Here is a 22,013-nt window from a genome sequence, read left to right as displayed (position 1 = left end):
AATGGGTCTCTACAGGACAGCGCCTGGAGCTCTGACACCCGTCTCGCCGAGGTAATGGCCACCAGAAAAACGGCCTTCAGTGTCAAATCTTTCTCCGATGCTCGCCGAAGCGGCTCAAAAGGAGATGCCTGCAGGGTTTTCAAAACTAGCCCCAGGTTCCAAGCTGGACAAGGTGCTCGCACTGGAGGTCGGAGCCGAAGCACCCCTCTAAGAAACCGTGCCACATCTGGGTGAGCAGCCAAAGACACGCCTTCCACCTTACCACGAAGGGAGGCCAACGCTGCCACCTGCACCCGCAGGGAATTATAGGCCAAGCCTTTTTGTACACCTTCCTGCAAAAAGTCCAGAATCGGCGAGACAGGAGCCCGCATTGGAGCAATGGCTCTGGAAGCACACCAAGACTCAAACAGGCACCAAATCCTGGCATAAGCCACGGAAGTGGACCGCTTGCGGGCTTGCAGGAGAGTGGAAATAACTTTATTGGAATAACCTTTATCCCTCAATTGCGCCCTCTCAATAGCCATGCCGTAAGACCAAAGCGGACGGCGTCCTCCATAGCTACCGGTCCCTGAGTCAACAGGTTCGGTACCAGAGGTAACGGCAGAGGAGCCTCCAGGAGCATCTGTCGGAGGTCTGCATACCAAGGTCTCCTTGGCCAATCCGGGGCGATTAGGACCACTTCTCCTGGGTGCAGCCGAATCCGCAAGAGCAGGCGCCCTATCAAGGGCCATGGGGGAAACACATAAAGTAGACCCGGAGGCCAGGGTTGAGCCAAGGCATCCAACCCCGCCGAGCGAGGATCTCTCCGTCTGCTAAAGAAGCACGGGACTTTGGTATTGGCACTTGTCGCCATTAGATCCATCACGGGCTTGCCCCATTTGGCACAGATCTGCAGGAAAACTTCGTCTGCCAGATTCCATTCTGCTGGATCGATCTGATGCCTGCTCAGATAATCAGCCTGCACATTGCTCTGACTTGCAATATGAGCTGCCGACAGACACTGAAGATGCAGCTCGGCCCAGTGGCAAATCAGTTTGGCCTGCGCGGCTAGTGCTCTGCACCTTGTTCCGCCTTGTCGATTTATATAGGCCACCGTTGTCGTGTTGTCCGACATCACTCTGACAGCCAATCCTTCCAGGGTCACTTGAAAGGCCAGAAGCGCCTGAAACACCGCTTTCAACTCTAGGCGGTTGATGGACCACTCCGACTCCTCGGGTGTCCATAGACCCTGGGCATGCTTCCCCTTGCAGTGTGCGCCCCAGCCCTTCAGGCTGGCATCTGTTACCACCAGGCACCAAACGGGGAGTGTCAGCGGCATTCCTCGCCGCAGCATGCTGTCCGAGAGCCACCACTCCATGCTGAGTCGGGCCGCAGGGAGCCAAGTAAGTCTGCATTGGTAATCCTGAGAAATAGGAGACCATCTCCGGAGTAGGGAATACTGTAGAGGTCTCAGGTGCGCTCTCGCCCAGGGTACCACTTCCATCGTGGCAGTCATCGATCCCAGCAGCTGCACAATGTCCCAAGCTCGCGGGCGGGGCATCCTCAGGAGCAGACGGACCTGATTCTGAAGCTTGCACCGCCTTAGCTCGGGTAGGAACACATAGCCCGAGACTGTGTCGAACCTGGCCCCCAAAATCTCTAGAGATTGTGAAGGGGACAGGTGACTTTTGGCCATATTGATGACCCAGCCTAGAGATTGCAGTACTGAGACCACTCTGGCTGTAGCTTGTAAGCTCTCTGTTGCAGAGTCTGCTCTGATGAGCCAGTCGTCTAGGTACGGGAAAACCCTGATACCTTCTCGCCTGAGAAAAGCAGCTACTACCACCATTACCTTCGAAAAGGTTCGGGGAGCTGTGGCGAGGCCAAAAGGCAAGGCCCTGAACTGGAAATGTTTTCCCAACACCGCAAACCTCAGAAACTTCTGGTGCGGGGGCCAAATCGGTATGTGCAAGTAAGCTTCTTTCAGGTCTAGAGATGTGAGAAACTCTCCTGGCTGTACCGCCGCAATGACGGAGCGCATGGATTCCATGTGGAAATGCTGCACTCTCAGGGACTTGTTCACTTCTTTTAAGTCCAGAATAGGGCGAAAGGACCCACCTTTTCGCAGCACCACAAAGTAGATGGAGTATCGGCCGCAGCCTTGCTCGGCGGGAGGCACCGGGGTCACTGCCCCTAACTGAATCAGACCTTGTAAAGTCTCCTCCACCGCCACCCGTTTGACGGCAGAACCACATCGGGACTCCACAAACACGTCTCTTACTGGGGCGTTGAATTCTATTCTGTATCCATCTCTGATCAGGTCCAGAACCCACTGATCTGAGGAAATCTTGGCCCACTCCTCGACAAAGAGGGAAAGCCGTCCTCCGATGACAGGCATCGAGGAGAGGGCCGGCGCACCATCATTGAGAGGGTCGCCCCTGAACTCCTAGTCTTGAGGCACCGGCTGCGGAACGCTTGTCCGAGCGAAAGGAGTTCCTCTGCTGACCACGGGCACGTGAAGTCAACCCAGCAGAACGCCCCGGGCGGTACCTTCTAGCTTCACGGAAGCGAGGTCTGTACGAGGAGTGGACCGCCTGGCCCTTAGAGGAAGGCCTCTGCCTATCTTCGGGCAAGCGCTGGGGTTTTGGATCACCCAGGCCTTTCACAATTTTCTCTAACTCCTCACCAAATAGGAGAAGTCCTTGAAAAGGCAACTTCACCAACCTTTGCTTAGAGGCCATGTCCGCTGCCCAGTGTCGTAGCCACAGACGACGGCGAGCCGCCACTGCTACTGCCATTTGTTTAGCCGAAGCTCTGACAAGGTCATAAAGGGCATCAGCCAGAAAGGACAAGGCCACCTCCATCCGTGGAGCCACATCCAAGAAGGGCTCCGCTCCATCTCCGGGCTGAGCCACTGCCTGTTGCAGCCAAGCTAGGCAGGCTCTCACAGCATAACAGCTGCATGCAGACGCCCGAACAGTGAGACCTGCAATTTCAAAGGACCGTTTCAATGCTGTTTCCAGCCGACGGTCTTGAACATCCTTCAGGGCAACACCTCCTTCAACAGGGAGGGTAGTTCTCTTTGTCACCGCAGTGACTAGGGCATCCACTGTAGGCATTTGAAAACGAGCCATATGTCCCTCATGCAGAGGGTATAACTGCCCCATAGCCCTGGAAACTCTCAAAGGTCCCTCGGGGTCAGCCCACTGAGCCGAAACAAGCTCTAGGATGGAGTCATGCAAAGGGAAGGCCCGAGCAGCTTTCTTGGTACTAGCCATCCTGGGATTACCCGAGGCCATGCCACTGTCAGGATCTTCAATCGAGAGGGCCTGCAGGGTATCTGAAATAAGCGCTGGCAGCTCATCACGGTGGAAAATCCTCACCGCGGAGGGATCATCCAGATCCTGTGGTAAATCCGCACCTGACTCTGGTTCCTCAGACCTAGAACATCTGTCAGAGTTCTCCGAATCCTCACACCCCGACCACGGGGGGAAAAAGGTGCACCACAATCTGAAGGGGAATTAACGCTTCTGCGCTTATCTTTTGGCCAAGCATCCGGGAAAAAAGCCTCACTGGGCAGTCCCAGGCCAGAATCTATCGGGGGGGGGGGGGGGGCAATCAGAGGAGCCTCAGGCGACCCTTGAGGAAGGGCTCTTTTCATCATGTATGCTTTATGCAGCAAAAGCACAAAATCCGGGGAGAAAATCTCACCCTGGGCACCCAAATCCTGTCCGGTGCTAGCCACTCCTGAAATAACCTCATCTCGAGGTGCCCCACCCGGCTCAGGTCTCTCCGTGTCCACGGAGGCCGCGCCATGTGGTGTAAGCAAAATGGCGCCCGCTGCCAGCTCAGAGCGGGAAGAAACATCGCTCGCCATGCTCGGGCCGGCTCCTACGCCAGTACAGCACGATTTACAGAGCCCTGATGCTGATTTGCGCTTGCCACAAGTGGAACAGCGCTTTACATTGTCCGCAGCCATCGCCGAAAAAACGGCGGTAAAATCCAAGATGGCGGTTTCGCGCCAAAATCGCCCCGATCGCGGGCCCACCCCGGAGGAGTTGGAAAACACTCTTACCTCAAAGGATCTAGTGTACAACTACGATCCTGCTGAAAATCAGGTCAAAAAACCTCTGTTCCAGCGTCTCTACGTTTAAAAACGCGACGCAACTTTTTTTTTTTTAAGCTGTGAGGAAAGCAGAGGTATTGAAGACTCCGGAGGCTCAGATGAGTGGGAAAGGCAGGGAAAGGGCGAACCTATATGCCTGCATCCACTGTTGGTGGGTAAGGACAGGGAAAGCAAGGCAATATGTCCACATCCACAGAGGTATGGGTAAGGCAGGGAAAGGGCTAACCTATGTGCCTTTAAAGTGAGGCTGCTATAGCCTCCAACACCCCGGTTAACAACTGGCAAGCCAGGAACCACCTCCCGGCAGATTTTTCTGGAGCTCGAACAAGCTGCAGCCACCCTGCTAGGGGAGATAGAGAGTACTGAAGAGGCAGTAGAGCTAGCTGGCCAAGAGGGCACTGTGAAAGTTTGAGTGCTCTCTATCTCCCCTGCTGGTTGATGGACATAACCCATACGTAATGGCTTCATCTGCTTGATGACAAGGAAATTGTCCTTAAACTGTTCAGTTTGTGCTTCTGGGTGTGACTTTCTGCCATCAGTACTATCTTCTGTGTATGATATGGTAAAACTAGAAAAAGAAGCTAATTCACAAGTGTAGAATATGAATGACTCTTCCACTACAGTCATTAGCACAAAATAACAAAAAATTAAAATTTGGTTTTGTAAAACAAAAATGCATGTCTGCATTTGGAAAAAGTTACGAAGAATTAATGCACCAACCTTTGGAAACTAGGTCTTAAATCTGACTAAAGTTACAACTTAGATAAACAATATGGTGTAGTCAAGTCCCCAGTGAATACTATGAATAACTATTCTCTTCACAGAACTACTATATGTCACAGCATAATTAGAAGCATCTTGCAGTGAAGGAGTCAAAGTAGTCAAGTAGTCATAATTGGATTGAAATATTAGTGCTGTGTGAAGTAGTTCACAAAGAAATTTGGCAGCACAAGATAATTATAGAAATACTGTCTGGAATCCTCAGACATATTAAGACACAAGTGTCTGAAAGTAAGCGCATAGTAAAAAATACATTGAGCTCAATTTGTCAGGGTTTCCCCAGTTGACAAAGGAGAAAACCCTTGATAAATCACACTCACAAATTGAAACATAGGGATTGGTAGTTCATCACACCTTTTTTTCTCCATGAATGCCCCTTTCTCTAACATAGGAGTTTCCTATGTTAGGCATCTAAATCATAACTCCCAAGCTGATATACAGTTCAAGTGAAGAACTAGAAAGAACATTGAACTTAAATGATATCTCTTTGGATGCAAGATGTCACTTCACCAGTGCCCAAGACCCTTTTTAGTTCTTATATCTTTTTCCTCTTTTACCATTTCTGTTGTGTTAGTAGACATGCACATAACAAGCAGCCCCTTTGGAGCTTATAATCTAGTCAAGAAGCTTCAGGAAATGTAGGGGCCCTTTTACTATAGTGTGGTGAAATCTGGGCTTAATGCATTTTTATGTGGGACTTTCCCAAGCGCTAAGCCCAGATTTAAGGCAACATTTTTTTTTGAGGATTTATTTTTAAAATATTTGTAGGTCATATGCTAATGTTCCATTAGTGCATGAGACCTCAAAAAATTGACATAAGAAATGCTAGGTGCTCCCGCATTAACTCTGTGTTATCCAGTTAGCATGCACTAATCATAACATGCTAGCTGGATATACGCAGGAACACCCAATCTTTGCCCACGACATGCCCCCTCCATAAATATTTTAAAAAATAAGTAATACAGCATGAGTTATCATGCACTAACAGGCAACATATCATAAAAAGCTTTTTTTATTTTTTCCATTTTTTCTTATTATTCGGTTTTGGTTTCTAGACAACTCCTCTCTTGCCAAAAATGAAATACAAGGCTCCTTCTAATCTTGGCCAACATTGTAAAGTATGAAGAATTTCCAAAAATATTATCAATTCAGAGGAATGAGAGCTTACTCCTTAGGGAACTCACTATTCTAAAGAAATAAATATAATAATCCAAATTCCTCTTCTCCACAGGTGACATCTCGCTGCAGGATCAGTCTTTCACAAATTTTCCTTGGAGAAGGTAATGTTCACTGAAATCATTCTGACAATTGCATAATGCCATGCCAATACCCAGTCCAGAGCCAAATGTGACGGGCCATGTCTTCCTTTTGAAGAACAGGACTGAAAAAAACTATTTGTAAGCCAAACCCAGCACCTAATTTCATGACCACGTCAGCCATACACTGATCCCATTTCTTCCCGAGCTCCTGTGCCGACATCTTGCCTTCACACAAAAAGCTTTACCGTGTTTTGCAGTAGTTTGTTCTTGTGTGCTAACCCCGCATTTAGGGCTTAGTGCCCTTTAGTAAAAGGGCCCTGTATTTATTATAGAAATCGTGGTTAACATCCCAAGATTACAATCAGGAAGAACCAGAGTTTAATATTTATTGAGAAAGGTAGGATTTATTAAATCAGACTGGGGTGAAATGGATAAATAAGGAATAGTAATTTCTCTCTTCAAGCAGTTCTAAGATGAGGGCCCACATAAAATAAAGAAAGTATTTTTGTCAATCAACATAAAAATTAAGCAGTGCAATTTGCTGCTAGGTGTGGTCAAGGTAGTTAGCATACTTGAATGTAGCTCAGGCAACCCTCAGCGGAGGAATGCTGGCTTCGGCCTAACCCCTGGTAAGCCTTTCCTCAGCTGAGAGGTGCCCAGCTCTACCACCGGCTGCCTTTCAGGTGCTGTGGAGGACTTGCAGCTCATCTGCATATCCTTACAGCCTTCTCAGGGGTGACACCCAGGTCCACTCCGATCCACTCAGGGCCTCTGCTCTAGGTGCCACGCGCCTAACGGCGCATTTTTCTCTTTACATCTAATCTTCTTCCCAGTTGCTAAAGTACCTCAGTCATTTATGGCCCCTATTCACATTCTCTTCCTAGCCCTGTCCCTTCCTAATCTTTTCCCTCACCCCCTACCTCTCTCCCCTACAGGAACTCACTGCCCATCCATCGACTTCATCACCTCACCTTCTCCCCTACCCTCTTCCTCCCTCTCGGCTTTTAATCTCCGCCTCTTTCTTCCGTCCATTTTGCTTTCCCCATTCCACCTAAATACCTCTCGCCTTCGTGGCCACACCTCTCCTACTCTCCTCCGCTCTCTTTTGCTCCTTCTCTTACTCTCAGCCGGTGACATCAATCCCAATCCTGGCCCCCCTCACCAACTATTATCCCAACTCTACAGATCTCACCGCGACCTCTCTAACCTCATCTCTATTTCTCTACTCCCCTCCTCTTCTCTGCCCTTCTCTTGCGCCCTATGGAATGCCCGCTCTATCTGTAACAAACTCGCCTATATCCAGGACCTCTTTATCTCGCGTCACCTCCATCTGCTCGCCATAACAGAAACCTGGCTCTGCCCTGATGACTCTGCTTCAGTCGCAGCCCTGTGCCATGGCGGTTATCTATTTTCACATACTCCTCGCCCTGCTGGCCGTGGAGGCGGTGTTGGACTACTTCTCTCTCCCTCCTCCAGATTTCAACCCCTTCTTCCACCTCAATCTCACTGTTTTTCCTCCTTTGAAGCCCACTCTATCCGCCTTTTCTCTCCTCTGCCTCTTCGAATAGCGGTCATTTATCGTCCCCCTGATAAGTCCCTTTCATCCTTTCTCAGTGACTTTGACGCCTGGCTTGCCTTCTTCCATGATCCTTCCTCCCCCTCTCTCATCCTTGGTGACTTTAATATTCCTGCTAATGATCCTTCCAACTCTTATATTTCCAAGTTACTCGCTTTAACGTCCTCCTTTAATCTCCAACTATGCTCCACCTCCCCCACTCATCAAAATGGTCACTGTCTTGATCTCATCTTCTCCTCCAACTGTTCACCCTCTAGTTTCCTTGCCTCTGATCTTCCCTCCTCTGATCACCATCTTATAACTTTCACACTTAAATCTCCTCCCTCCCAGTCCCGTCCTATCTTATCTAATTTATCTAGGAATCTTCACGATATTGACCCTTCATCTCTATCCTCCCATGTTTCAAACCTCCTCTCTACTGTGGCACCATCCACGTCTGTCAACGAGGCTGTTTCTTCTTACAACAATACTCTATCCTCTGCCTTAGACACTCTTGCACCTTTGATGACCCGCCCTGTAAGGTGTACAAAACCCCAACCTAGGCTGACTTCTAATATCCGCTACCTACGTTCCTGTACCCGCTCCGCCGAACGCCTCTGGCGGAGATCTCGGGCCCTTGCTGATTTCTTACACTTTAAGTTCATGCTGACCTCCTTCCAATCTGCTCTTTTACGTGCCAAACAGGATTATTATATCCAACTGACCAACTCTCTTGGCTCTAATCCTCGACTTCTCTTCACCACATTGAACTCTCTCCTCAAGGTGCCCCCTCCCCCAACTCCCCCTTCATTATCTCCTCAGACCCTTGCTGAATTCTTTCACAACAAGGTTCAAAAGATAAACCTTGCTTTCTCTACCTCATCACCTCTCCCTCCACTAGTCAGTTCCCCTCTCTCTCCTTTCCCTCATTCCCTTTCCTCCTTTCCTGAAGTTACTATTGAGGAAACTACACTTCTCCTTTCTTCCTCAAAATGTACCACCTGTTCCTCTGATCCCATTCCCACCCACCTTCTTAATGCCATCTCTCCTGCTCTTATTCCTTTTATCTATCACATTCTCAACCTCTCACTTTCCACTGCGACTGCCCCTGCTGCCTTTAAACATGCTGTGGTCACACCTCTCCTTAAGAAGCCTTCACTCAACCCTACTTGTCCCTCTAATTACCGACCCATCTCCCTCCTTCCTTTTCTCTCCAAATTACTTGAGCGTGCTGTTCACCACCGCTGCCTTGATTTTCTCTCCTCACATGCTATTCTTGACCCACTACAATCTGGTTTTTGCCCTCTCCACTCAACCGAAACTGCACTTACTAAAGTCTCCAATGACCTATTACTGGCTAAATCCAGAGGTCAATATTCCATCCTCATTCTTCTTGATCTTTCCGCTGCTTTTGACACTGTCGATCACAGCATACTTCTCGATACCCTGTCCTCACTTGGATTCCAGGGCTCTGTCCTTTTCTGGTTCTCTTCCTACCTCTCCCTCCGCACCTTTAGTGTTCACTCTGGTGGATCCTCTTCTACTTCTATCCCTCTGCCTGTCGGCGCACCTCAGGGTTCTGTTCTTGGTCCCCTCCTCTTTTCTATCTACACTTCTTCCCTTGGTTCATTAATCTCATCCCATGGCTTTTCCTACCATCTCTATGCTGATGACTCCCAAATCTACCTTTCTACCCCTGATATCTCACCTTGCATCCAAACCAAAGTTTCAGCGTGCTTGTCTGACATTGCTGTCTGGATGTCTCAACGCCACCTGAAATTAAATATGACCAAAACCGAGCTTCTCATTTTCTCCCCCAAACCCACCTCCCCGCTCCCCCCGTTTTCTATTTCTGTTGATGGCTCTCTCATTCTCCCTGTCTCCTCAGCTCAAAACCTTGGGGAGGAGGAGTGGCCTAGTGGTTAGTGCAGTGGACTTTGATCCTGGGGAACTGAGTTCGATTCCCACTGCAGCTCCCTGTGACTCTGGGCAAGTCACTTAACCCTCCATTGCCTCTGGTACAAAATAAGTACCTGAATATATGTAAACCGCTTTGAATGTAGTTGCAAAAAAACCTCAGAAAGGTGGTATATCAAGTCCCATTTCCCTTTCCCTTCTCTGCTCATATCCAGCAGATCACCAAGACCTGTCCTTTCTTTCTTTACAACATCCGTAAAATCCGCCCCTTTCTTTCCGAGCACTCTACCAAAACCCTCATCCACACCCTTGTTACCTCTTGTTTAGACTACAGCAATCTGCTTCTTGCTGGCCTCCCACTTAGTCACCTCTCCCCTCTCCAGTCGGTTCAAAACTCTGCTGCCCGTCTCATCTTCCGCCAGGGTCGCTTTACTCATACTACCCCTCTCCTCAAGACCCTTCACTGGCTCCCTATCCGTTTTCGCATCCTGTTCAAACTTCTTCTACTAACCTATAAATATACTCACTCTGCTGCTCCCCAGTATCTCTCCACACTCGTCCTTCCCTACACCCCATGGATAAATCCTTCTTATCTGTTCCCTTCTCCACTACTGCCAACTCCAGACTTCGCTCCTTCTGTCTTGCTGCACCCTACGCCTGGAATAAACTTCCTGAGCCCCTACGTCTTGCCCCATCCTTGGCCACATTTAAATCTAGACTGAAAGCCCACCTGTTTAACATTGCTTTTGACTTGTAACCACTTGCCTCCACCTACCCTCCTCTCCTCCTTCCTGTACAAATTAATTGATTTGATTACTTTATTTTTTGTCTATTAGATTGTAAGCTCTTTGAGCAGGGACTGTCTTTCTTCTATGTTTGTGCAGCGCTGCGTACACCTTGTAGCTCTATAGAAATGCTAAATAGTAGTAGTAGTAGCTCACCTTGAGCAATACCTCTCCTGGCTTCTTATTCCATACTGCCCAAACAGAAAGAACGTTGAGATCTGCCAGAAGAACCAACTTATCATCCCAATTTATCATGTACTAATTCATGAACACATCCAGAAAAAAACGGAATTACAATATTACAATAATCCAGTCAAGATATCAGAAAGGCGTGGAAAAGAATATGGGACAATTCAAAGTCAAGAAACCTCTGTACGTGATGCAGCCTATGACAAAAAAAGCCAAGCTTAATCACATGGGAAATCTGAAATTGAAAAGACAGCTTAGAGTCTAGGATGACTCTTAGATAACAGAAGGAGATAACCATAGTAATTGGGAGACTAAAAAGAACCGGGATTAAAGATGGTTGATGCAGAAGACCGGTCACCCAACAGGCTACTGTTTTGTTGGGGTTAAGGACAAGTCTGTGCTCGTTCAACCAGGAGGCAAGCATCAAGACAGCATCAAGGTCAATATGAATCAGTGAGCACTGACAAATTAGCAGAATATAGTCAATGTATAGGAAGGTTTTGGCATTGTGAGATTGGATGAGGGTAGTCAAGGTTCTAAGATAGATATTGAGTAGGATAGATGATAGAATAGAACCCTGCAGAACTCCAACGGTGATGAGATGAGAAGGTGAATAAGCAGACTTGAAATTAACAGTGAAGACAGGGACCTCATCATTGGAATGCCCTCCCTTGATCATTGAGACTTCAAGCTGTTTTATCAACTTTCAAAGCCAAACTTAAAACTCACCTATCAGGGCCGCTGAGACGGGGGGGGGGGGGGGGGGGTGCAAAATTCCCCGGCCCTCCAAGGGGGGGGGCAGGTGCCAGGGTCTCTCTCTCTCATGCTCTTGATAGGACCTGAGTGATCGCATCCTGACTGGAGCAGGAGAGAGAAAACTCCAGTGCTGGGTTCCCCTTGGAAGCTGGGGAGGACCCAGAGCTTCCTCCAGCGTTGCTCTTCTGCCCATTGCTGAGCAGCTGCTTTTCCTCTCAGGTGCATGTGCTCAGTTTTCAAACCAAGCATGCCCTGAGAGGAAAAGCAACCGCAGGGGCAGGCAGTCAGCACTGATTGAAGACATCTTCTGCTGGTGGCATTTCGGGATCCCTGCCAGCCAAGGTATTTCAATCCTGTTGTGGTAGTGGCAGCGATCATGGGGGGCGGCAGCGGATGACAATTTTGGGGAGGGTAGCAGCGGCCCTGACACGGGCCTGGTGGCAGCAGCTTTGTCCCGGACTCGGTTCATTCTCTCAGCGGCCCTGTCACCTATTTGCAGATGCATATCAATGAATCTATTTTGAATGTCTGGACAGAGCAATCTGTTAACAGCAGAGCACTCTTATTGCATTTTTTTCTACCTAGGTAGTAGCAATTTTCAGTCCTAACTTTATCCAGCCAGTTATCCAGGTACTAGTCTGAATATCGGCAGATACCTGGATAGCTTCCAGTGGTTCCCTGTGCCCTGGCTATATAATGCTAGTACCCAGATTAGGTTTGGCATTGAATACCCAGGTCAAACTGAGCCTGTAGAAGTAGAAGTCAATACCTTTACATTTTCTGACTGCCATGGGCTGAATATCACAAATTTGCTACAGGAAAGCAGGTGAGCTAGATGTACATTTTACAAGAGATAAACAAAAATGCTAAAGCCCTTGTCAGCAGGGGAGAACAGGTATGCTGGAGTTGCATATAGCTACTCTACTGTGAGGTAGGGGAGAAATAAGATGATTTGGCGAGTCACCCTTCTTTATTCTCTCCTCACAGGACAGTCCCAGCCCACTCTCAACTCACTGAAGATTCAGGTACTACAAATGGACACAGGAAGAAGGGGACACATGTATCCTGGCCTGTTGTCTTGTCACATACAATGGTGTTGCTATTGGAAATATTTACTCAATGATTGTCCTTTGTGAAAACAGTTCAAATGGAAAGAAAATGACACAGTAGTTGCATTGCCAGTACATATGACTTTCTTCATGTTTTCTGGAATCATGGGTGCTTAAAACTCAGAATTCTTTCAGATAGATGTTTTACAACTGTGCATTATTACAAAATTGCCTTGCAAATGTTGATAGGTAAAACAAAACAAACAAAAAAACTTTTTGCTTTCTCATCCTGATGTTACAATTCAGACAAAGGAACTCTTTTGTGTCATGCAATAATCTGTGATGCACATAAACACCCTTTAGTTCTCTCTAAAGTCAATGCTAAGAGGCCCAGAGATGACTGAGTGCTCATATTTTAATGTGATATCAGAAAAGCAAAAGCATGCACTCCACATGTTCACCTTTCTCCACTGAGGCCCTTTTCTCTGTTTTCTATCTTTTAACTAGTTCCCAATCTACAACAGAACATTTCTTCCCATCCTTTCTTCAGGAGACTCTCAAACATGGCCTGAAAATCTGGATACACTATCCTCCAGATTCTGTAAAGGTTGCCAAAAATTGTGCGAACAAATTCAGGCACATACCCGATTAATGTGCACAATTTAATTGATAACATGCCAATTAGCTCCAATAGCTGAGATAACAAGCAATTATTGGCACTAATTAGATTTAATTGCAGATCCCACGCATAAGTTAGGCGTGGGATCTGTATCTAAAATACATGTGGCAGTCCAAAAAAAGGGGGCACAGAAATGGGAGGGTCATGGGTATTTTAGAAACATAGAAATATGATGGCAGATAAGGGCCAAATAGCCCATGCAGTCTGCCCCTTCTCAGTAACCACTAACTCCTGCTTTTCCTAAGGGATCCCACGTGCCTATCCCATGCTTTCTTAAATTCTGATACAGTCCTCGTCTCTACAACCTCCACCGGGAGGCCATTCCACGCATTCACCACCCTTTCCATGAAAAAGTATTTCCTTAGAATTGGGCTGGTGGTAGTTCCATTTCAGCATGTGGTAAGCTCATGTTGGGCTTACTGCTGCTTTGTAAAAGACCCTCTCTATTACCTACTGTAAGGGGTGCATTCTTCCTTTTTAGGGTGAGGTTCAAGAAGAAAGTGGTACTTGAATTTTGCTTTAAAAATGTAAAAGTTTAAAATAAATAAATGTTATGAAAAGGGATGGATTCATGGAATTAACATACTGGCTCCTCTGTTCATGAACAGGGAGCTAGTTGGTACCAAAACATCTTCTCAGTACAGCATGGAATTGAATGAATGAATCAGTTAATAAGTTCCTGCTGCCAGCAGCTTTATCCTTCTAAGATATGTATATACACGCAACATCAATATTTTTCTGACGCTGTGGTGGCAGACTGCGATATATCGAGCTTTTGTCTGTCAAACAGCTTCCACTTATTTAAAAGCTGGATGAGTGAATGCAATATCAACCCCCCCCCCCCCACCACCAAAAAAATACCTTTTGATTGATGACATTTATTAAAATGCCATTGATTTATGTATTGTGTTTTTGTTAATTAATAAGTTTAGTACTCATGTCTGTTTTATCATTCCCACCTTAATTCCTGTATCCCTTATTTGTCACTTATCATTTATTAGCTTTTACTATACCATGTCTTGTTGCAGCGCAAATCAGAACAGTTTACAATATAGTAAAACCAGGATAAAACTTGATAAAATGATAGGAAAGATTCCATCTATAACCATACATACAAGAATAAAACCAACCTCCCTAAATAGCATAAAGGCAGACATACCAGTCCAGAGCTGTTTGTCTGTCCTGATTAGATTGTAAGCTCAGTCGAGCAGGGACTGTCTTACACGTTCAAGTGTACAGCGCTGCGTATGTTTAGTAGCACTACAGAAATGATAAGAAATATTAGTAGTCTTATTAGTAGTAATAAGCTGCATTAGACACTAATGTGCACCTAATGCATCTTAAAATGGCATACCATGGAACATGCTCAGGCATCCTGCGCTAAAGAGGAGATTCTACATATGGCACCTAAAAAATTGGGGCTGAAATCAGTGCCAAGGGTATTCTAGAATTGGCACCTAGATTTAGGCACCAATTATAGAATATGTTTAGTTGATGTTTCAGCGCCGATATCTGCGAGCATCCATTTATGCCAACAAAAACCGGGTGTAAATCTCAGCGCTTAGATTTAGGCGCACTGGGCCATATTCTATAACTAGGCGCCTAAATTTTGGAATGCCCATGAAATGCTCATTTCCTCGTCCATAGCCATTCCCCTTTTTGCCTCTGCACATTAGAAGTTTGTCAAACATTACAGAAGACGCTTAGCGAGTTGTGTACCTAAATTCTAATCAGTGCCAATTAGTGCTTGTTATCCATGCTCATTAGCTTGTTAAGCCAATTAAGTTATGTGTGGTGTTATAGAATCTGTGCCAATTTTGGTGCCGAAATCTAAGCGCACTATATAGAATCTGGGGGTAACTGCCAAACATGCGTGCTCTAACCATGTGCTAAAAAGTATGGGGTTTTTTTTTACGAGGGGGTGCCAGGGTGCAGAGTGTGAGTGTTCCTGCGCTAACCAGTTAGTGCAGCTAAATTGTCATGTGCTAACTGGTTAGTGCACAGATAGCATGTGAGCCTTTACTACCTACAAAATGAGTGGCGCTAAATGCACATACGCTAATGTTCTGAAAAATGGCTGCATGCTAACTGCAACATGGCAGTTAGGTGCATAAATGCTAGTATTCTATAACACGTGTGCAACTACCTGATATGCTCCTGACTGGTCCATGACCCTTCCCAGGTCCATGTCCTAAATTGGAGGTGCTAAGTGCTCTCGTATTAATAGTGGCTGGGGACCATGTGATAATTTGCACTAATGGGGGACAAGGATAAGAAAATGCTGGTTCCATACCCAGTGGTTACCACACAAAATTTCTGGCTACTCACATTATATTCCTGTATGAAGCCATTGTAACTACTAATTTTAATGTGGCTAAGTAAAAAGGGCCCTAAATCACAATTTTAGAAATCTGGGCTATCCAATCACAAAAAAGTGCATACTGGAAGTGGGCATTTTCTGGCATATTTTGGGCAGGCCTATGACAGGGCTAAAATATACATGTGCATTTGCCAATTCAGAAGGGGAATGCAAGTTTAAGGCCCCAAGATCGATATCAAAATTTACATCTGCTCACAGTGATGTCTAAGTTATATAAAGTTGTTTTGAATAATTATATTGATTTAAGAATTACTTCATATACCATTTTTAATTTTGATATTATTCACTCAGAAGGTTGTGTTTATTTTTGGGTGGCCACATATCTTCAGTACTGACTATAATAAATTGCTGTTTTCAGATCCTTGGTCAATATATCAATCTCTATCTTTTTCTGTTAAAAAAGATTTTTACGATAAAATAATTCACATCCTCATTGTGAGGAAGTAAAGATTTGCCTTTTGATCTTGGGTCATTAATATTGTTTTAGCTGTTTCCACCTTTTTTGGTCATTTATGATCAGTTGTTATTATATTAGTTTATGTACTTTTTTACTCATATTTAATTAGTCATGAACAACTCTCACAACTAACAGCGGCAATGGAGAAGGCGCTGGAACTGCGACTGGGGAAGATATCGGAGCAGATCGCACATTTTGAATCTGTGCTGACAGAAACCACTTAGCGAACAGGAGAGTTAGAGCGCAGAGTGTCCGAGCTCGAAGATGTGAACACCCCAGCCCAACAAACTCTGCAACAGCTAACAACCACGGTAGATGCTCTTACCCAAAAACTAGATGACCTGGAGAACCGCTCGAGGCACAGTAACCTGCGCATAGTAGGATTTCCAGAATCGGTGAGCAACTCGGTGCTGGCGATGGTGGTGGAAGCGTGGCTGATAAGAGAGTTTGCGCTGTCAGATCATGCAGGGGCGCTGAGCTTGGAACGAGTGCACTGCGTGGGCCGAGTTCAAGATGGCCACCAAGGCCCGCGCGCGGTGATCCTAAAAGTGCACAATTACCTGCACAAAGTGGAGATATTAAGGGGATACCACTTGAAACGGGAGGAAACAAAGTACGACGGACATCTCATCCGCATTTTTCAGGACTATTCTGCCTCCCTGCAGGAAAGGCGGAAAAAGTTCACACCGCTATGCCGCAGCACCGGGACCAGACAGATATTACGGGGAATTTTATAAGATGTTGAAGCTACAAATAATCGGCCCGCTCACAAAATATCTCAACACAGTGGTAGAACAGGGACACTTTCCCAAACATGCTAATACGGCATTAATCAGCCTAATACCTAAAAAAGGGAGAGACCCACTCCAACCTAATGCTTACAGACCAATTTCGTTGAAAAACGTGGAAGTCAAACTTTTGTCCAGGATCTTGGCTGATAGATTGTCTCCCCTACTGCCACAACTGATAAAAGAGGATCAAGCGGGGTTTGTCTGGGGACTTCACTCCGTAATCAATGTCCGCAAACTGATATTAACAATGATGGGGGGGGGGGGGGGGGGGGGTAGAGCCTCAGGGCTTGATAGTGAGCCTAGATGCAGAACGGGCATTCGATAGGGTGCTGTGGCCCTTCTTGTTTGAAACATTGCGTTGGATTGGACTAAATGGTTGGTACTTGCAAGCAGTAGAGGCTCTATATTTTGAACCGCAGGCCAAGGTCCTGGTCAATGGGACTAGCACGGAGGGGTTTGTTATACAGAGGGGCACACGTCAGGGGTGTCCTCTCTCTCCACTGCTGTTTCTGTTGATATTAGAACCATTGCTGGAGGTGATTATAACACAGGAAAACATATGAGGAATTCAGGTGCAAGGGGGAGAAATTAAGGTATTGGCATATGCCGATGACCTGTTAATGATACTAAGGGAACCCCAAACGTCTCTTGAGAACCTTCTCCAGGTGATACGAGACTATGGCAGACTTGCTGGCTTCAGGCTGAATCTGTCTAAATTGGTAGCCATGCCACTGGGAGAGGGGGTGTGCCAGAACTGGAAGGGGCAGTTTCTCCTACAATGCACAGACGAACAGATTAAATATCTGGGGGTAAACATCCCACAAGAGGTGGGAAGGCTGTACGAAAAGAACGTGATGCCGTTGCTAGAGGAGACCAGGCGCACTTTTCAGATATGGGATGCCTATCCCCTCCCTCTGTCGGGATGCATTGGCTTGGAGAATATGATAATAGTTCCCAGATGGCTTTACCAGTTCCAGATGCTGCCGTTGTATCTGTGACTGAGTCATTCTAGCTAAAATCTTTTCCTCTCTCTGAGGTTTCTGTGGAGGGGGAAGAGGCCAAGACTCACCTTAGACATACTACAGAAGCCAAAGACACATGGAGGGATGGGACTGTTGAACATTCGCTATTTAACAGTGGCATGCTCGATGCGACATATTCGAGACTGGTTAACGAGGCAACAGTGCTTTTCAGTTACACAGCTGGAGGCAGCCTGCTCCCTGGAGATTCACTTAGGCTGGACGTTACACGCACCTGGCAGAGGGCTTGAACCAAGAATCAAGAAGAACCCGCTAATAACATCAGTGAGAGCAGCCTGGAGATGGCTATGTAAAAGACACTGCTTTGAATGGACTGCTACACCTTACTTGCCTGTGCATAACAACCCAGACTTTCCAGCTGGCACGTCTTCTGCAGCATTTGCCCGTTGGCGGAGGTTGGGGATTTACTATTTGTGTCAAATAATCTCCGAGGAAGGGAAAATTCGCCCCTTTCTGGAGCTGTAACAGGAATTTTGCATCCCACCCTCAGATCATTACGCATACCTGCAATTACAGCATTATGTATCAGCCTTGGGCTGGAAAAATCTTACTGAAGATGTACAGTATACCTTAAATACTGCTATGACATTGGGAGCACAGAACATGGTGCCTCTCAGATTCCACCACCGATTTTTACAAGACTCTACAGAAGACATAGACTTCAGAGGACGCGCGCAGATTTGGTCCACAGACTTAGAAGCAGAGGTGACAGAGGAGATATTGCAAAGCTACTTGATCTCTATTCTGTGCAACTTGGCTTTTGTTCGGAACTGGGAACTACAATATAAATTTGCTCTCTGTCTGTACATCTCCCCGAAGAGGGCATACAAGGCTGGGTTTGGTAGCACTGGAACCTGCCCCAGATGCAAGAAAGACAATGCTACACTTGGACACATGTTCTGGTCCTGTCCACGAATCTCGCGCTTTTGGGCCCAGCTGATTGCAGAAATACAAAGATATTGGGGCTCCACCATACAGAAACAGCCACTGATACTATTTGACATATACCAATACAAAAATCCCACACATCCTGGATTTAAATCTTTTTTGCGAAGGGCCATTTTGGTGGGGAAAAAGGTTACTTTGCTCAACTGGAGAGAACAGAGGCCACCCTCCATAGGAGCATGACGGACGCATATGATTGAACTGCTAAAATTGGAGAGATGCGAGATTAAAGACCTATCATCTAGCAAGGGCTTGCGATTGCAGCAGATCTGGACGAGATTTTGGGATACTCTACAACCTGCAGCTCGAAGCAGAATTCTCAACTAGACTGTGCACTTATAAGTCTGATAGGGATGTCGGTGCTGAGGGAGAGGGAGGGGGGAAGCAGCTTAGAGTTTCTGATATGTGTATAGCACTCTGACGGTTAAGAAGGCACCCTGTTGTGATAGTAATAAAGATGATTCACACATAAAGGTATGCCTTAGCACGGATGGGGGGTGGTATTGGGGTTACATGTAAAATGTGTGATGGTTTCATGCTCTGTTCATTCAAGCATTATAGTTGTACTTATTGTGAACTTACCATCATTAAAAATGATTTAAACATAAAATTTTTGCCGAAAATGGAAGTGTGGCAAAATGAAAATGGTTAAATGGTCACTTCGTTTACAATTGATCAGCAGTCACACGCTGTTCCTTTTTTCCAACAGACGTTTCAAAAATGGGTTATAATCCTCAAAGGTCTTTCTAAAGACCATTTAACCATTTGACCTCCAGATCGATTCCTAGTACCAGAATCATTTAAGACTCCTGAGGCAGGCCTGTGGCCGAAACACGGTACTGTGTCGAGTCTGTGAATAAAGTCATCAGTATCCCGTCTCCCTGGAGTCATTGGTCCACTTCCCACTTCCCTTTATCTATTGTAAAGGCAGAACATCAAATAAACAGAAACATAAACATACTGTAGGAATTGTTTGAGTTTTTTTTCTTTTTTTAATTTCCGGTTTGTTCTTACTAAATGCCATAGCATGGATTGATAGATTATCCTGCTGCATAATCCTGATCTAGTCTATGTTATTCTAACTATGCCAGTTTGTCAGGATTTGAAAGGGTTAATATCTGCAAATCTCTTGCATACATTTCAAGTGAATGACTAAAAGTGGCTGAAGCCTGTGAAGACAGGATACATTCAGTGTGAGAAATCACATTTACACTACATTTATCATACCAGAATCACAGATGAGGAAGTAGCTGGATGGAGATGAGGAGTGACCTAATGTTTAGTATATCAGACTTTGATCCTGGCAACCTGGGTTCAAGTCTCACTGCAGCTCCTTCTGACATTAGACCAATCACTTAACCCTCCATTGCCCCAGGTACAAAAACTTAGATTGTGAGCCCTCTAGGGACAGAGAAAGTACATGCATATAATGTGTACAGCGCTGTGTATGTCTAGTAGCGCTATAGAAATAATTAGTACTAGTAGCTAATTTATCGGAGAAAAGACTGTTCTCTAAGTGCCCCATTTACTAAGGTGTTCTAGCACTTTTAGCGTGCACAAACCATGTAGATGCCCATAGGAGTATTATCAGCATCTACAAGACTGAGGCGCGCTAAATACACCAACGCGACTCCTGTGTAAGGGCACACTAAGGCCACTTTCTACTGCAGCTCAGTAAAAGGACCCCTTAGTTTCTGGAAGAAAAGTATAGGATGATACATATTTAACCCCCCCCCCCCCCACCACCACCACCACACACACACACACCATAGGCGTAGCCAGACTAAGGTGGGAGGAGGGTCCAGAGCCCAAGGTGAGGGGGCACGTTTTAGCCCCCCCCCCGGCGCTGCCGACCCCCCCCCCGGCGCCGCTGCCACCAACTTTGACCCCCCCCCCCACCAACGACCCTCTTGACCCCGTCCCCCATCGCCTACCTTTTCTGGTGGAGACCCCAATCCCCACCAGCCGAGGTTCTCTTCAGGCGCAAGGCTTCGTTCTGTTTCTGTGAGTCTGACGTCCTGCAAAGGTAGCCCACGGCGGGGGGGGGGGGGGGGGGGGGGAGGGTTGGCGGCAGGAGGTGGGGGGTTGAGAGCGTCATCAGCAGGGGGGTCCAGGGCTAAATTTAAGGGGACCCAGGCCCCTGTGGCCCCACGTATCTACGCCACTGGCGCACACACACACACACCAGATAGAAGTAAACAAGAAGTAAAAAATCTAGTACTGGCACAAATATCCCAACAAATTGAGTCACTTACCAGATATGTATTCTTCATCTGATTTATTAGGCCATTAAACATAAAGCTAGCATCCAATTTAAAAAAAAGGCACTCATTCAATAACTAATTAACTACCCTTTCTGTTAGCATACACCTTTAGCTGTAACATTGCATACATTATAACACTTATGCAACTCTAAAACAGAGAACTCTAATATTTAATTCAATGCAACCAACAGGGATAAAAGATCAGGCATTTTAGAATCAAAGCATAGGGGGATGATTCCTCTTTCAAAACCCCCCCACAAAAATAATTAATCATGCAGAAAAGCAGCGTTCAGTGTAATCTAATTTAGAGAAGTGCATAAAATAATTCATTGTTCAAGATTCTAGCAAATTGATGTGCTTTCTTTGCTTAGAATCTAAATCATGTTCTGTTTGTTTTAAGGATTTTGCAGTAATAAGAATGGAATTACTGAATATAAGAGTCAAACCTGTAAGGGATCATGATCATGTCCAAAGCTTGATTAAACATTATTGTAGTACAGGTAATCATTAGAGATATTATTCTTTTTTATGTTTTCTTTACTTAAGTCTTCTTTATTGAGGTAGAAATGAACAAAAGAGCATTAGAAATGCCATTTTGATTGAGAACAATTGTTTAGGCTCCTTTTAGGAAGAAATTAAAAAACAAGGGCCCCTTTTAGTAAGCGGCGGTAAGCCCAACGCAGGCTTACCACTCGCTAGACAGGAAGTACCACTGGCTACCGCAGTAGCCTGGTGGTACTTCACACTCCTAGCGCGCCATCATATCTGGTTACCGCTGGGTTAATGCGGGAGCCCCTACTGCCATCTCAGTGGGTGGCGGTAAGGACTCCCCTCCGAAATGGCCTTGCGGCAAGTGCTTTACTTGCCGCACAGCTATTTCCTGCAGGAAACCGAGACTTCCTTATTACCTGCTGCAGTAAAAGGGGGCCTTGGCGCATGTGAAAAACACGTGCTGATTCCAGTGCAGACCCCCTATTGCTGCAGCATGGTAAAAGGGGCCCCTGATGTTTTTTCTTTTTATTCAGACTTAGGGGGTCCTTTTACTAAAGCTTATCATGCACT

General features: G+C 46.2%; 1 protein-coding gene and 1 pseudogene across 1 annotated transcript in view; both read right to left on the bottom strand.

The window, feature by feature from the left end:
- The window catches only part of CLSTN2 (calsyntenin 2), a 1,123,462-nt gene that overhangs the window by 177,211 nt on the left and 924,238 nt on the right, over positions 1-22,013 (bottom strand). The window lies entirely within an intron of this gene.
- LOC115478652 lies at positions 6,045-20,873 on the bottom strand (annotated as a pseudogene).

Source organism: Microcaecilia unicolor, chromosome 10, assembly GCF_901765095.1.
Source record: "Microcaecilia unicolor chromosome 10, aMicUni1.1, whole genome shotgun sequence".
Taxonomy (NCBI): domain Eukaryota; kingdom Metazoa; phylum Chordata; class Amphibia; order Gymnophiona; family Siphonopidae; genus Microcaecilia; species Microcaecilia unicolor.
The sequence above is the reverse complement of the archived record's forward strand: the minus strand, read 5'-3'. Positions and strand labels throughout refer to the sequence as shown.